Source organism: Mastigoproctus giganteus, chromosome 11, assembly GCF_048544385.1.
Source record: "Mastigoproctus giganteus isolate SK-2022 chromosome 11, ASM4854438v1, whole genome shotgun sequence".
In the NCBI taxonomy this organism is placed as follows: Eukaryota; Metazoa; Arthropoda; class Arachnida; order Uropygi; family Thelyphonidae; genus Mastigoproctus; species Mastigoproctus giganteus.
In genome coordinates, this window is record NC_143585.1 from 104,310,643 (window position 1) to 104,325,108 (window position 14,466).

General features: G+C 37.4%; 1 protein-coding gene across 1 annotated transcript in view; it reads right to left on the reverse strand.

Annotated features, from left to right (window-relative positions):
• The window catches only part of LOC150078319 (uncharacterized protein ZK1073.1-like), a 483,468-nt gene that overhangs the window by 359,828 nt on the left and 109,174 nt on the right, over positions 1 to 14,466 (reverse strand). The window lies entirely within an intron of this gene.

Here is a 14,466-nt window from a genome sequence, read left to right on the forward strand (position 1 = left end):
AGTATTAAGTAGTCTGTTTTCCACTTTTATTTCTGATTATATATATATATATAATTCTCCATATTGTATATTCTCTTACATATATACACACGCTGCTCGATCGTACATCCTAACATGCGCGCGTCTGTAGAAATGTAAATAATTTTATTAACATACGAGTATAAGTAACGCTACATTGTCTTAGCATCATTATTAAATTATGGAAAAAGTAGGCGATATTAGTGAGTTCGTTCGCAAAAAAAGCACGATTGTAACAGCCACGAATGTTTGAGTCCTGATCATGGAAGTATTACACAATCAGGACTCGAACTTTTTCCAGTGATAAGCGAAATTCGAAAGGCAACATTTTGTAAAATCACGGTCATATAAAAGTTTCAAGGGCGGTACCATTATTAGCCAACACAGCACTCTGGAAGGTGAAGGCATTCGCCTTCACTTCCCAGTGTCGTGTTTCACTGATACCAGGCTGTCATGTCCGAAGAGGAACAAAAATATCGTTTTGCAGTGGTTTGCACGATGATAGGAAGTCTGATGCGGTCATAACCCTTAATATGTGGTCCAACGGATCTTGTTTCATATTATTTCTTAATGATGGATGCATATAGGTATATCTCTTGTGTCGGCTGCTCTGACCTGTAAGTTTTAGGCCGGCGTAGCTGAGTCGGCAAGCGGGTGGGGGAGGGGGGTAAGAAGTGCACATATTTTAATGACCGTGGTTAAATTCCACGTGAATACTAAATGTGATGATGCCCTTTTATTCTCTTTATCTTGTGAACCCCTCTGCTTTATCTGCACGGTAGCACAGTAGCTGTAATCGCCATCTATCCCACACCGGCTGGAAAAGCCTAGGTTCGCGTCAATGACGCAAGCTTTTATGGGCTTTGTTCACTCCGTGGTGAGTTAATCGGCCACAGGCGTGGATATCAAGGGCTCTCCCCCCCCCATTCGGAAAGTCAGGTTTTTCGTCCAGCAAAATAGGCAAATCGACGCAATTTTAGGGACATATCACGCTGAGTTGGTTCTCGGAGTAGCCCTAATACTACAGATTTGATTACCAATTGTTGTAGTAGCAGTAGGGTTTTTGGATCATCAACGACTAAGGCCGTATTGCTCCATATTGTATACTGACTGTAAACTGCGTGGGTTCTATGATCAATTTTCTGTATGCTGCAGAGTTCTATGATCGATTTTCTATATGCCGACTAACTCAATCACGTTGTGAAAAAAAGTCCATAAAAATTCCTCATGTCATCGACGGCACTCAGGTCTTTTCCACCTGGTGTGGGGAGGACGGTGATTCTACCAACTTTGCTACCCCACGAGGGTTGAACTTAACTGGTCGTCTCGGAGTATAAACCGAAAGTTTATTTATGTAGAGAAGGCTAAACGAATGTTTGCCCTTTCCTAGAGCCAAAATGTACCCTGACATTCACGTTACAGCCCAGCTTTTTGAAAATTTTTAAACAAAATTTCAACTATATTCTTCTAGTCTGGGTCCTTGTTGTTCTCTAAGAAGTTTGTTGCCACAAAAGCCGAAGTAGGATGCTCTAAGGGTAGCAATGTTTCAAATGAATGGGATGATAAAGCTTGGGATACAAACCTAAATTACTTTAAGGGTTTTCAAGGTAGTAAATTATAGAAGATTACTTAGTTAACTGTGTCTGCAGTAATGTCAGGAGTGTTGTCAATAAAATGGCTGAATTGAACTCCTGGTTAGGACAACTAATTGTGATATGATAGGGCTAACAGAAACGTGGTGCCACTCGGAAATTGGTGATGAAGAGTTTCACTACCGTATGTATATTTAGGAAAGACAGGGAGGATAGAAGGGGTGGAGGATTCATGCTTCTTATCAAAAGCAGCTTGCGCGCGAAAAGAGCTTTTGTTGAGTCTGAAGTTACGTCTGTCACATGTAATCTGTGTGGTGTGAATTAGTCAGAAGCAAATGAACAATGAGAGCGGGAGCAATCTACGGAACCAGAAGTTTGCGAAGAATATGATGAGAGTTTTTACATGCAGTTGGAATGGGCAAGCAAACATGAATATGTTATTATGGGTGACTTTAATCTGTCCTAGATTGATTGCAGTAAGTGGTAGGGAAACTCACGATGGGGGAAAAACTTTTTAAAACAAACTAGATGATTATTATTTGTATCAGATGGTTAGAGAAAGTACTAGGGATGAGAATATCCTTGACCTCATCATTACTAACGATTCAGATGACATCACAGAGATTAAAGTACAGGAACCATTTCCAGGAAGTGATCATGCAAATGTTAGCTGGAAGATGAAGAAAGATGTTGCAGTAGTTAAATGGTAAAGGCACGGGTTTTAACTTCAGAAGAGGAGAATTTTACAGTTTAAGGCGCTATATGGCATCTGTGAACTGGGCGGATTATCGAGGGATGGCGAATATATTTGAATTGTAGAATACTTTTAAAGAAAAAATCACCGAAGCCATGAAGGTATGTATGCATGAACGCATACATACCTTTAAGGAAATATTGCAGGAGGAGTATGCCGAAATGGATGACTGCGGGAGCTGGCTGGTCAAATAGAATAGAGAAAAATCGTACGGGACAGTAGGGCGATGAAAAGTTGATTTGTAATAGTCTCACAAAATAAGGTCAGGGAGGTCAAGGCTGGGTATGAGAAGGCATTGGCTAAGAGAGCAAAGAATGGGTACAAGAAATTTTTCATGTATGTCAATACAAGGAAGAAAAAGGCTAATCAGATTGGATTCTTGTGCACTGGGTGTGGCATAGTCTTAGACAACCCAACTGATGTTGAGGATGAGTTGAATAGGTATTTTGCATCTGTTTTTTACTGACGAAAGACCCTTCTTGCTGAGAAGAGGCTGTGCGAGTGAGGCTGAGCCATATGAAATTAGTGATGTTTCTAATTAACATATGATTGTTAATTAGAAAAATCTTTTGAGCATAAAGGCAAGTACGGCTCCCGGAGTTGATGGAATATATCCGGTAGTTTTGGCGAAGAGCGCGAGGGAGTATATTGAACGATTGAGGTTAATTATGAGGTTATCTTTGGACTCAGGGGATTCCTTTAGACTAGAGAAGTGCCAGTAGGAAAAACCTTAGACTCAGTGATTAAGAGTGCAATTCAGGGACATTTAGATAGATATGGCCATTCTGAAGGCACACACAACATAGCTTTGTTAATGGTAAATCATGCTTAACTAACTTAGTAGGCTACTTTGACACAGTTACTCATGAGCTGGATTTAGGGAATAATTCGATATAGTTTGTATAAAGATTTTAGCAAAGCATTTGACTCTGTTCCTCATGAGAGGGTATAAGCTTGAAAAGGTGGATCACTGGTAAAATTCTAAGATGTATTGCTGGGTGGCTGCAGGGTAGAAGGCAGAGGGTAGTTATTAATGGATATTCTTCAGACTGGTGTAACGTCAGCAGTTGTTGTTATTGTTATTTGGTTTTTAGGAGCATTAGCAACTAAAGCCATATTGCTCCGGGAATATGCGGTGTTCATTCCTTGACCTTTCCGCATCCTCCGTATTTGGTGGTGACGGACTCGAACTCCGGTCTAATCAAGAAGCCTGTGCTATGCACTGTTGCTCCTTCCCACCTGGCTACGGAGGCGCCACGTCAGGAGTGGAGTACCTCATGGATCGGTTCTTGGACCACTGTTGTTTCTCATTTTCATAAATGACATGGACGAAGGGACAGAAGGCGTGATGTCAAAATTTGCAGTTGACGTAAAGATTTGCAGAGTTGTTAATGATCATTGCCAAGCAGCGCTCCTTCAGAATGACTTCCAACAGACTTCAAAGATGGTCAGAGAAGTGGCAACTATGTTTTAATACTGCTAAATGCAAGGTCTTACACTTGGGGAATAGCAAACTACAAATAAATTATACACTTGGTGGGGTTGAATTAAAATCATTGGAGGAGGAAAGGGATCTGGGAGTTACAATACGGGCAGATATAAAGTTTTCTGAACAGTGTAAAAAGGCAGCTAGGAACGCCCATGGTGTCCTATCGATGATTTATCAAACGCTATAACCCCATAAACCCACTGTATAAGGCAATTGCAAGATTTACTACATTTGGAGTACTGTGTTCAAGTATGGAGACCTCATCTGAAAAAAGATATCGAGCTTCTTGAAAGGGTCCAAAGACGAGCAACTCAAATAGTGAGATCGACAGAAGGACGACCGTATGAGGAAAGACTCCGATTATGTGGGCTGCAGATCTTGGCAACTAGACACCTCAGAGGTGACCTGATTTAGGTATATAAGGCTCTGATACGGATTAGTAAAATGGATGAAGGTGGAATTCTCGCTGTTCTAAAGAATTCCAAGAACTAGGGGTCGTAAATTCAAATTACAGGACTTGAGGTTTAGATTAGATTGTAGGGAGAAGATAGCTGGAAGAAGTTGCCCTCGTAGGTAGTTGAGGCTGACAGTTTGAATTTATTCAATTGGATACTTACCTGTGTGAGGAGGTAAGCATATAATTTGTGTTTTCTAAATCTACTTTTTTTTGTTTGTTTTTTTGCCAGTACAGCAAAAGCCTGTGGCTTTCTTGCACTATATGGCGAATACTATTACTATCACATTCCAAAATCTGTCAATCAAGCGAAATCTGCTTGATTGACAGTTCTGTATATTCCGATATCAAATTTCTCCAAGTTTAGTTTATTCACGCACACGTGCCTTGAGGATATGATTACTGAAGGCGTTCATGCAGCAGACGTAATCAGTTTCAATAAAAATCATCGTTGCCAGCCCTCTGGTGCTATCTCATGTTACCTTACTACATCATTTGCAGCGACAAACTATTAAGCAGTGAAAGAGCTCAACGGAAGCCATGGTACTTATCACATTAAATATGAGAAGTTTCCAAAGTCTCAGTAGAAAAACATCAGCGAGCTTTTCAGTATGAAATTCTGTTGATATTCGCCAGCGTATAATGTAGAACACTGCTTATTATCGAAAACTCCCAAAAAACTAAAGATTTTTCTCTTCGAAAAACGTATGGTCCTTTTGGCTGTTATACTCTGATTTTTGTGAGAGTGCCGAACCTGAAAATCATGCGCGGTCATATTAAGCAGATTCTAGATTCAATATAAAAATCAGTTTTAATGCGTATCTCGTGGGAGGAGGAGTTAGAAAAATTGGCATGTTAAGCATTTGGTCACTGAATTATTTCGATGCGATTAATTACCTTATAGGATTATATACTGGTATTATAAAAATTTTCACTTTATTTACAATAGCTAAATAGAGTATGTTATTTTAAGTAGCACTGCGAAGTTAATTACATTTCTAAAAAGATGTAAGCTAGAAAAATAATCAATCAAATCGTAGCGTTATTATGCGGGTAAAATTGTAATGACTTTCTAAATATTCTTATAAAACATTTCAGTGCAAACTGGTTGGTTCAGATATGTTAGATCAGGTTAGTAACCTTTATGAAAGCAGCATTTATAAAAGAACAAGTTTACCTTAATAATGGACAATCAAGAAGAAAGTTGCTAAATTTTTCAAATGCTTGTGAAACAGTCTTGATTATCTGCTATGTCTGTGAGTGTTTTCTGCTGGCTGTTCATAAGAACGATGGCGCCATACAGCGGAACTTACTGCTAAAAACGGCGTTGTAACTTGCTGAATTATTGGAACAAAGGAAGTTTTAGAATCTCTATTACCACATAAAGGCATCTCGGAAATGGGAACAATTGCTTTCAGCAGCCCTCATATTTAAACTACATGAGTATGCTCGTCAGAAAGTGTATTAGGATAAAGTTTAAGAGAATAAGCTAATTATCTAGGTGAGAAAATAAAAAAAAAATTTACCAAGGCAGTCTTTCTGAGTTTAAAGAAACGTAATTGTCATTAAAGATCTCAATATGTAAAATACTCATTTATTGATAAATATAATTCAGTAAATGAGTATTTCAGTTTTATTTATTTTATTTTATTATTACTATTTTTTTGAAATTCCAAGAGAACAGCAACTGTTCCCTTCGGCGTGACATCCTTGAATATGGGTTAAAGAAAAATAAACGAAGGTTCATTGGAAATTAATCCCAACTTATACTAATAACATTTAATTCTTCTCTCCATTACTTCCAAACTGCTTACAGTTTGGAAGTAATGGAAGTAAGCAGCTTATACTGCTTAATTTCACAAGAGATGGAAGTTTGTTCCAGCACTCAACCACCTGATGGCTGAAAGCAAACCTCCACACATCTATCTTACAGTCATCTTTCCTCAATTTGAATTTGTCTCCTCATGTGTAGTCTGAGTAAGAGGAAGAATGCCATCAGTATTGACCTTGCTCAGTCCATTCAAAGCCTTAACTCCTCAGTCAGATCACCTCACAGGTGCTTGGTCTCTAGACGTTGCAGTTTGCAGGACTTGGTAAGTCCTGTTTTCAAGTTTTCTTGGTAAGACCAGTCTCGTTGCTCTTCTTTGCACTCGTTCAAGCAGATCCACATCCTAATATGAGGCCTCAAGACCTGTACGTAATACTCAAGGCTTAACCTTGTACAATGGGATAAACAGATCCTTATCCCCAATATCAAAGTTCTGTATACCATTGATAAGACTTCATGAGCTGCTCCACAGCCTGTTTGCACTGATCAGAGAACGTCATAGCTGACTGTACAATTACCCCTTGGTCTTTTTCATTTTCCATTATCATTGAATATTGTATAACACAATTGTTAAGTTAATCTGAGGTTACTGCTATCCATACAAAGTACCTTGTATTTATAAATATTAAACTTCAACTGCCATTTCTCAGCCCATCTGCTTAATTTTCCTAGATCTTGTTGCAGTAACTTGCCTTGATTACTGTCATTAACCACCATGCCAACCTTTAAACTTAGCCATTAAACTGATATACTTTCACCAGTATCATTAATGAATATGGAAAACAACAATAGCTCAGCACTGAGCCCTGGGGAATTCCACTAAGAACTTTAGGCTACGAAGAGCAGTGTCCGTTGATAACCACTCGCTGTATTCTCCTGCCGAACCATCCCTTTTGTCCATAGCAGCAACAGTATCAAAAGCTTTTTTCTGAAATCCAAATATATGACACTAAATTATACAGGCTGCCGTTGCCGAGCGGTTAGCACAAGGGTGCATTAGTACACGTGCTTTGAGTGACCAGGGTTCAAGCCTGTGACTGCCAAATACGGTGCTGTTTCTCCTATTCTCTCTGTCTGCACGTGTAGCACAGTGGTATTGTCACCGTCCTCCCCACACCGGTGGAAAAGGCCCGGGTTCGAATCCTGTCGATGACGCGAGGAACTTTAATGGGCTTTTTTCACTCAGTGGCTGGGTTAGTCGGTCTCAGGCAAGATAGCAAGGTTTCCCCCCCCCCCCCAGAAACTGGGGGTTTTCGTCCAGCAAAACAGACAAATCGACCATACAACCCACGCATTTAACATATATATGACACACAGCCCGGCATATGAATTTAAATATTCGGGTGGCCTAATACAATAGTTTTTATTATTATTATTATTATTTTATTATTATTCTCTCTACCTTGTGAACTTCTCTGACCGTGTGGTCGTCCCAGAGTATAAATTGAAAATTTTAAATTTTTATTTTTTGCATCCAGTTCCTTTGTTATAGTATCATAGCATACAGTCAGATTGGCCCGACCAGATCGCCCGTTAACAAATCCATGCTCTGACTACAGTACAGTTGCATTCCTGTATATATGGTCCTGCATTACTTCATTAACCAGCGACCCCAATATTTTCTCTAGAACAGAAGTTAAGCTAACAGGTAATTACTCATGTCACCTTCTGATCTTCACCTTTTTAACTGGGTATACATTCGCACATCTCCTGTCCATAGGGACCTCACCATGAATCCAAAAATGCTCTCATAATTATGGCTAAGGGATTTGCTTATCTGCTCTGCTACTTCCCTTAATATAATTGACGAAATGACATCAACTTCAGGTGCCATTTTTTATGTTCAGTTTCAACAATTTCTCTTCCACTTTCTTCTAAGTTTCACCAAATTATTTAGCTCCCCCTTAGAGTTTAATAAACTTCTGCCATCCCATTCCCTAAATAATTCCTCATGTGTGAATGTAGGTGCAAAATATCTATTCAGTTTGCCTACATCCAGGGAAGGATTATCAACAGTTAAACCATCAGCATCAAGTGGACTAATGTGATTCAACCCCTACCTTCTACTGTTAATATAATTAAAGAAGTCTTTGCCAAAGTTTTTGGATTAAAATAAAAGGAGTTTTTCGTAATCTGCCTCAGCTTGCCTAATCGCTTTTGTGACTTGATTACAGACTAGTTTATATCTACCATAGGCTTCTGTATCACCTAATAACTTATATGCAATCCATGCATTTTTACGCTTTGCAACAAGTTTCATCAGTTCAATAATAGTATCAATAACGTTGAATTTATGTTAAATATTATTAAGTAAATTTTTTTTGATGTTTTAAAAATGATCGCTATCGGTCGTGATCATTTTTAATTATTCATAAAATCAAAGTTCTCCTTTATTATTTTAGATGAATTTCAGCGGAAAAAGCATCAGAATCATTAAAATAGAAAAGCTGCAGGAACAGAGGAAATAATTTCGAACTTTTTAATATGGAAGTAAGTTTATAATTTTATGTAATATTATACGGTTCATCATGTGTGAAGGCCATATCTCTGAAAAAAAGGAATAAAAATTGTTGCGACATTCATCTTCTAAATACCAGCTTTAAAATATGCACAAAAATACCAAACGAAAGGCTAGCCATTTTAAGCCAGGTATCCGAAATCTTATGCAATATTGTGCAGTTCATCAAGTGTCAAAGACATATGTCTGAAAAAAGTAATTAAAATTGTTGCGAAATTATAAAATATGCACAAAAATACTGAACAAAAGGGGAGGCATTCGATTTGAAAATCAAATTAGCCATTTTTAATGACAGTTCTCAAAGGTTGTTAGAACTCATAGAACTTAGTATCATGCATGGCTTGAAGATTGGAAAGGCAGATTATACTTGTTGGCATGGCATTCGAATTTCTTTGGAATGTAATTTTGAGAAATACATGTGAGGAAATGTTGTTCTAGAGAACAGAAGTACGTAATAGACGGATACTCTTACTTATTTAAAAGTCTCCCCTTTTCAGCGATTTAAGAAGAGGAAGCGTTAGTTCTGTGAGTTTGAAGGTGGACAATGAGCGGATGTTAACTAGTTTAGGTACATGATCGGACTAGTTTGGAAGGGAGAAGAGAATTGCAAATGCTAATTCAGAAGAACAGAGTCCATGGAAATAACTACAGAAAAAGTATATAGCCGAAACTGAACGTTTATTAGAAAAAAATTCTAGACCTCGTAAGAGATGGGCCAATAATTAACCTTCCGCCCTCTTTTGAATAGAGTCAAGGAACTTTGGAGAGGTTTGAAGGCAAAGTCCAGATGTGAGAACAATATTCGATGTTAGGGTGGATTCGAGATTTGTACAGAGTGAGTAGCTGTTTGGAAGAAAGGTAAATCTGAGACCAAAAAGAAATCCCAGTTTTTTTATGCAGAGGAAGTAATATTTATTTGTGCGCTTATGCAGAGAGAGAGAGAGAGCGAGAGAGAGAGAGAGAGAGAGAGAGAGATTTTTATTGATGCTAATGGAACTGCAGAAAAGTTCATTTCTGATTTCGTTGTTGTATTCATGGTTCTTTGTCTAGTTCCTCTGTGATTTGGAAGATATTTTGCTAATATCTAAATATTTGTTTGAAGGACATCAAATGGAGGAAACACTGTTTAATAAGCCTCAATCTTTGCTTCCTTTTTCCCTTGGTCAAATATCTATCTTATGAGTACGTAATTAGTGTGCAGAGCTTTACACATTGGAACTACTTCGCTCTTAAAATTTATTTTAAACCTTAAATGCTTTATCGGCTTATCGCGGATGTTGCCACGAAAATTGTGCATCTCACATTCGGTCTGTGTTGAGCTGTTTAGAATTTGTATTGATGCAACTGAAGTTATGAGATTTCAGGGTATCGTGTTTATAATATGCATGTATTCTTCAGTCACTTTGCCTGTGTTTGAGCATCAGCTTCCTAAGAAATTTTGGATTAAAATAAAAGGAGGTTAAAATAAGTTTATGAAATCTTCCATTTGGTGCAGGTTTCAGAAATTATTATTTTTAAATGCAATTATTATTTTATTTTTATTTATTAAATTAACAAATTTACATTAAAAATTAGAAAAAATTAATGTTATTAAAAATAATTATTATTTTTAAATGTAGTTTTAAAAAACTGACATGTTAGCGTAATACTGTTCACCATACATTTGATTAACAACTGAATGTGTATGTGTGTGTACAATTTTTAATAATTACTAATATCAAGTAAACTTGGGGATTGATATATTAGAAGCACTGATATCATTGATATTGATATGCTGCGTACAGATTGGGACATGACTAATGTAATAGTTGGTTTGCAGCTCTAATGAATATAATTCTGTTGCTGCCTACAAAAACAAAACAAACAAAAAAAAAAAAAAAAACTGGGATATACTAAAATCAAAACATTCACGTTTGGTGCGTTTCCAGTGAACTAAAACTGTCAGGATAGATTTGTGAATGTGTTTGAGGTGTGGTGGAGAGCGACCTAAAAAGTTGAATTCTGTTAATGTGATATCCCCCCCCCCCTTTCTTTTACCTCTGAAATAGACCACCTAGTCTCAGAACATATTAAAGTTTACATACTCTCCATCCAAATAGATGTCCCATAGTTTGGGTTATTTTAGGAGCAAGCCCAACCCTGCCATTATCACTAAATGTGATTTGTGGATAATATCACATTTAGTGATAATATCAGGGTAATGATATCAGAATTACTCAAAGTAATTCTGAAATATAGCAACGATAATATTCCAAAATATTCGGGTGATTTAAATCTGTTTATATTCAAAGTAACCAATGAGTATTAATATTATGATTTTACGTGACCTGGGCGATAGTTTTCCAACCTGGTTTTAGAAAGTTTTTCCAACCGTAAACTACAATCAGAACGTTTCCTGGTGCCCAGCGAAACTAAATAAGTGATTTACTGAGAAAGGCGAAGGGCACTTGATGATCTCTATAAATTGACCGTACGGAGTTTGCTTCTGACGTTAATTAAATTTTGTCAGTGATAAGCTCCTAGCTAGTAGCAACGAAAGCGAAGAAAATCCCAACGCTAACTAACAGAAGAAGCACATTGTAAACATATTCACCAAATGTGCTAGAAGCTTACCTTTAGAGAATATAGACATGTGAGAGAGAGGAAGGTAGTGGCGGAAGGATTAAAAAAAATGCTGACGAAGATAATTTGGGTAGAATTTTTTCGCTTATAAGGATACTGTTTTACAAGAAAATTATTGCTCTACTGTTAAGTGAAGACCACAAATAAATTTGCTGACAACTATTTCATTAAATTAAGGCAGGAGGGCAAGTTCAAAATATCTTATGCAGTACAAGATTTGAATAATTTTATTCGTATATTATATAATAAGGCATGCAAGGTAATAGTTGCGATCTTAATTATTCTGATTATTATTAAAAGAATAGAAACCCTCGCACTCAGCACAGTGATTGCAATCTCCACACTGTGTGGAGCAGGCCTTGGTTTTAGTCCGACTCGACAAAAATAATTTCTCATGAACTTTTTTTTCAATTTTTGGCCAAGTTAGTCCGTCTCGGACGAGGTGTTCTTATGTTTTTACTTCGAAAATCTTGGGCTTTTGATCTTGTAGCACAGGCAAATCGAAAGGCATTTTTTTCCCCTTTCCAAAAAACTCAAGTTTACGGAAGGGGATAAAAAAAAAAGCTTGTCGTGAATCGAATAACTCAGTCACACAATTTTAAAATTGTAAACGTTGCTTCAAATTATGAAATTGTGGAACTGTGTAATCAAGTTCGTCGATCTCGGGCGAGGGTCACGTGGTTACCCCAACCCACGATAAATATAGGTTTTCATACTGCGAAACAGGCAAATCGAGTGCAGAATACACGAGAGCTACTGATAAAATATACTGACTTCTGTGGTAATATTTGCTTTAGTGATTGGCAAATGGAAAGGATGGGATCAGAATACCTTTCTGGGATATAACATTTATAACAAGAGGACTGATTGACTTGTCGACTTACTTAACACTATGCAGGCAATCTCAAATGCGGCTTTCAATTTCAATGATTCCAAATCGCTTGCTTATCACTTGTAATGTCCGGAATTTTATTTTATCATTACCCTTTCCGAGCATTACCTTTTGTTGTTCCATATCTACTTTTTTTCTTCAATGATTAATCACTGAGTGGAATCTTTATTAGGGGTACGCGTATCCTTTTCATGAAATGGAGTGCTCCTTTAGCAACACCATCACGTGTCACTACCTTGTAATATCGCAGTTGGGCAGATACATAGAGATTCTGCATGTGCGAGATACTGCTTACTGGTTTGGAAATGCCTTACCAAGAAGCGAATTTTTATCTTCAGAAATAATCACAAGCCACTTGACGTAAATTCGGTGAATACCTACAGAGGGTCTTTTTCTTTCCTCATATGGTTGCCTTTTTTGCCGATGTTACCAGGTGTGTTGCTCGTCTCTGGATCCTTTCAAAGAAGCTTGGTGTTTTTTAGGTATTTTCTACGCACTGTAACTTAGTATTCTAAGTACGGTCTCACAATTGCCGTTTACTATGGGATTAGAATCTCATCTCTACAAGAAAGGTAAATGTTCGACGGCGTCACAAATACTTTACCTCCGAAAAATAATATCATTCATCGTGTCAAAATAAAATAGCTGCCGAGGAAAGTGGGCTCGAAATTTTATGAGTAGAAGTCGCGAAACGGCTTTGTGAACTTCGGCGCTAAATAACATTGGCAATGGCATATGATGCAAGAAAGCAAACTTATAGCATCAGACAAAAAAAAAAAAAAAACCAAAAACACCCTTCCCATTTCAGCTATTCATTCGCTCCAAAAGTTTGTCCAGTTCTTCCACACTTCCACAACGGCAGATGGAAGTTTGTTCCAGCAATCAACCACTCGCTGGCTAAAGGCAGATTTGCACATCGATTCTGCAGGTGTCTCTGTCTTTCTTCAGTTTGAATTTATGTCCTCTTAAGTGCGTAATCTGAAAAAGAGGAAGAATCCCATCAGCGTCGAGCTTGCTCAGACTATTCAAAGTCTTATAAACTTCAATGAGATCACCTAGCAACATTTCAAGAAGTAGAGATTTTAACTCAGTCTCCATTAATGAGTTTTAAGAAGATTTTTTTTACAGAAAATATGTAAGCATCCTTTTGATACTGGCTTGTTTCCCGATGAATATTTTACTCAATTTCTTTTCAACACCATCCTCAGACTAATATAGATTCATGAAATTCTGAAAAGGGTAAATTTTCAAGTGTTGTGTCTTATGCAAGGCGACTTCTGATGGTTAGTTCAACTTTGCTTTGGTGCACTGTGATGGTACAGAACTCTGTAAAATGGCAAGAATTGAGTACAATGTTATGTTTGTACATGAAATGAGTCAAACAAACTGGACTCTTCAACGTCCTACCTCATGCATAAAGAAACCATACAGCCATCTACTTTCAAATGAGCTTTTCATTTAGCTGGCGGCTTCCTCTACTTTATGATAGCACATGGCTTAATAAGAGGAAAGCAAACATGCAGAACTCTTAACAAGCACTCCCATAAGGATGTTATTATTATAAAAAGTCTCTTCCAGTGGATATAAACACTATAGAAGAATGATGAAACAGAAAAAAGAAACCATCACAAGATAAGAAGTATTATTGAAGAGAAGGTAGTTTCAAATGGAACCGTGAAACATGGATGGTATATTAAGGAACTAGACTGTTCCTTGTACAAATTTCCAGTTGTCGAGAGGGTGGGACAGTTTGATACAAATATAAGTACAGTATTTGCAAAACTGAATATTTCTTTTGCTCCTTGAAGTGAAGTGCAGAGGCATACTTGCCCTGGTCTCCCTTATACTATAGTATTATGACATTTTGTGGCAGTATTTTTGAAGTTTTTTTGTTGAAACACACACACACACACACACACAACAAACCATTTCCACGTGCTCAACACGCTGCATACTACTAGAATTCCTTAAACTTAAAAAGACAGATATTTAAAGTATTACTTATGAACTTATTACGGGCTTTTAGTAACATCTGAGTTCTTCGCGTTTGAACGACCCGTTCTATGTATGAGAGAACCAAATAGAGTACAGTAATTACTTGGAAGAGGGCGGGGTCTACATGATTCTTCATTATTTCGCTAATAAATTGATAGACACTATACTATTATATCGCGTGGTAGATTAAGTAATTTTATTATCAAAATGATACAATTTAAAGGAATTGAACCACCTCGGCGCCAAACAAACTATGGCTACGTTTCGGGAACTCACTCTTTCCCGTCTTCAGCCCTATGATCCA